Below are 3,624 nucleotides of genomic sequence, written 5' to 3'. Positions count from 1 at the left end.
GGTGTCCGGTGGCTTGTGTGTGAGCCTGCGACTGCGAGAGAGACCTCCTATTCCTCGCTCCTCTTCTTACCGGGCACGTCGACCTAAAATTGCTTTACTGGGCTTCCATTGGACAGGGGGAAAAAATTAAGTGGGCTAGCCCGATTAGCCCATTCCCCGTTCTAAAGAAAAGATGTTTTTCTAGATAAATAAAAAAGACCAGACTCCTCTCTTGGACACAGGAGGGCGCCGCGGCGCAGGCGCACTCCCACTGCCGCCTCACTGCTTCTCCTCCCTCAACCGCGATGGCCAGGTCACCGCTAGCATCAACCTCGATGTCCGGGTCGCCACCAGCGTCAACCTCAATGTCCAGGTTGCCGCTGCCCGAAGGTGATCTCTCTTTCTCTCCATCATGAACTTTTTCTTTGCGAAGCAACCTCATATTTCATTAATCATTGCGAAGGTCTTTACAAAGCACTGGATTGAGATAGTTTGGTACATCACTACACCAGGTTTGTTCATGCATAGTACAATAACCATGCTTAGCTGAAATATCAGCAGCATGATTAGCATCACGAAAAACATGTTTCACCTTCACCTGTTGGAAGCGGCCTAATTTGTTCTTTATTTCCTCGACCAATGATCCAATCGTTGATCGGTCTTGTTGCATGTCTTTTGTTTTCCTGATTGCATTGGAACCGTCCATCTCCAATATTGGTTTTCGTATTATGTGCTCCTCCGCCATAATAAGAGCTTGACGATATGCCATCAACTGGATTGTCTCCACAGTGACATTGTCAATCTTAGATAACCGCGTTGCGACAACATTGATGTCGTGGTTCTGGAGAATGGCGTTACAACCTCCCGATCTTTCTCCTAACTTCATAGTGCCATAAGGGCATCTCAAAAGGAGACCCAGAAAGCTTTGGTATATGTCTGATCAGACACATTTGTTCACTTTTGCAATCCAATGGAGACCTGTATAGATCTGAAATATATGATGGAAAATAGACCCGGGGGGCATAGGTTTACTAGAGGCTTCTTTCTTGAAAGAAGACATACGGTGGGTAAACAAATTACTGTTGAGCAATTGATAGAAAAGCGCAAAGTTACGACGATATCCAAGGCAATGATTATGAATATAGGCATCACGTCCGTGTCAAGTAGACTGACTCCTGCCTGCATCTACTACTATTACTCCACACATCAACCGCTATCCAGCATGCATCTAGAGTATTAAGTTCATAAGAACGGAGTAACGCATTAAGTAAGATGACATGATATAGAGAGATAAACTCAAGCAATATGATGAAAACCCCATCTTTTTACCCTTGATGGAGATGGAGAACGAGATCCGATCAAGGGGCCCCGAGCTTGCCCATGTCTCTACCTTTCAGACATTTGTCAAAGATAATCGTGGATGGTGTAGTTCAGTCTTGCCATGCTCTTGGCCTTGTTCATTGTATATCAGTGGCCATCAATTTGAACGATTAGCATATTCAGTATATATTGATTGCCATGTATGAATTATTGTGTATCAGCGAGCATATGTGTCGTCGGTAGATGACCATCTCTTCTAAGTGAAGGAAATATGCCCTAGAGGCAATAATAAAGTTATTATTTATTTCCTTATATCATGATAAATGTTTATTATTCATGCTAGAATTGTATTAACCGGAAACATAATACATGTGTGAATACATAGACAAACAAAGTGTCACTAGTATGCCTCTACTTGACTAGCTCGTTAATCAAAGATGGTTATGTTTCCCAGCCATAGACATGAGTTGTCATTTAATTAACGGGATCACCTCATTAGGAGAATGACGTGATTGACTTGACCCATTCCGTTAGCTTAGCACTCGATCGTTTAGTATGTTGCTATTGCTTTCTTCATGACTTATACATGTTCCTATGACTATGAGATTAGGCAACTCCCGTTTACCGGAGGAACACTTTGTGTGCTACCAAACGTCACAACGTAAATGGGTGATTATAAAGGTGCTCTACAGGTGTCTCCAAAGGTACTTGTTGGGTTGGCGTATTTCGAGATTAGGATTTGTCACTCCAATTGTCGGAGAGGTATCTCTGGGCCCACTCGGTAATGCACATCACTATAAGCCTTGCAAGCATTGTGACTAATGAGTTAGTTGCGGGATGATGTGTTACGGAACGAGTAAAGAGACTTGCCGGTAACGAGATTGAACTAGGTATCGAGATACCGACGATCAAATCTTGGGCAAGTAACATACCGGTGACAAAGGGAACAACGTATGTTGTTATGCGGTCTGACCGATAAAGATCTTCGTAGAATATGTGGGACCAATATGGGCGTCCAGGTCCCGCTATTGGTTATTGACCGGAGACGTGTCTCGGTCATGTCTACATAGTTCTCGAACCCGTAGGGTCCGCACGCTTAACGTTACGATGACAGTTTTATTGAGTTTTGATGTACCGAAGGAGTTCGGAGTCCCGGATGAGATCGGGATATGACGAGGAGTCTCGAAATGGTCGAGACGTAAAAATCGATATATTGGACGACTATATTCGGACTTCGGAAAGGTTCCGAGTGATTCGGGTATTTTTCGGAGTACCGGAGAGTTACGGAATTCGTATTGGGCCTTAATGGGCCATACGGGAAAGGAGAGAAAGGCCTCAAAAGGTGGCCGCACCCCTCCCCATGATCTGGTTCAAATTGGACTAGGGAAGGGGGGCACACCCTTCCTTCTTTCTCCTTCCCCCTTCCCTTCTCCTACTCCCACAAGGAAAGGAGTAGGACTCCCCACTATGGCGCGCCTCTCCTCTTGGCCGGCTGCCTCCCCCTTGCTCCTTTATATACGGGGGCAAGGGGGCACCCCAGAGACACAACAATTGATCCTTGAGATCTCTTAGCCGTGTGCGGTGCCCCCCTCCACCATATTACACCTCGATAATACCGTTGCGGAGCTTAGGCGAAGCCCTGCGTCGGTGGAACATCATCATCGTCACCACGCTGTCGTGCTGACGAAACTCTCCCTCAACACTCGGCTGGATCGGAGTTCGAGGGACGTCATCGAGCTGAACGTGTGTAGAACTCGGAGGTGCCGTACGTTCGGTACTTGATCGGTCGGATCGTGAAGACGTACAACTACATCAACCGCGTTGTGATAACGCTTCCGCTGTCGGTCTACGAGGGTACGTGGACAACACTCTCCCCTCTCGTTGCTATGCATCACCATGTTCTTGTGTGTGCGTAGGAAATTTTTGAAATTACTACGTTCCCCAACAGTGGCATCCGAGCCAGGTTTTATGCGTTGATGCTATGCACGAGTAGAACACAAGTGAGTTGTGGGCGATATAAGTCATACTGCTTACCAGCATGTCATACTTTGGTTCGGCGGTATTGTGAGATGAAGCGGCCCGGACCGACATTACGCGTACGCTTACGCGAGACTGGTTTCACCGTTGCGAGCACTCGTTGCTTAAAGGTGACTAGCGGGTGTCTGTCTTTCTCACTTTAGTTGAACCGAGTGTGGCTACGCCCGGTCCTTGCGAAGGTTAAAACAACACCAACTTGACAAACTATCGTTGTGGTTTTGATGCGTAGGTAAGAACGGTTCTTGCTAAACCCGTAGCAGCCACGTAAAGCTTGCAACAACAAAGTAG

The sequence above is a fragment of the Triticum aestivum genome, chromosome 1D, assembly GCF_018294505.1.
Source record: "Triticum aestivum cultivar Chinese Spring chromosome 1D, IWGSC CS RefSeq v2.1, whole genome shotgun sequence".
Classification (NCBI taxonomy): domain Eukaryota; kingdom Viridiplantae; phylum Streptophyta; class Magnoliopsida; order Poales; family Poaceae; genus Triticum; species Triticum aestivum.
The sequence above is the reverse complement of the archived record's forward strand: the minus strand, read 5'-3'. Positions refer to the sequence as shown.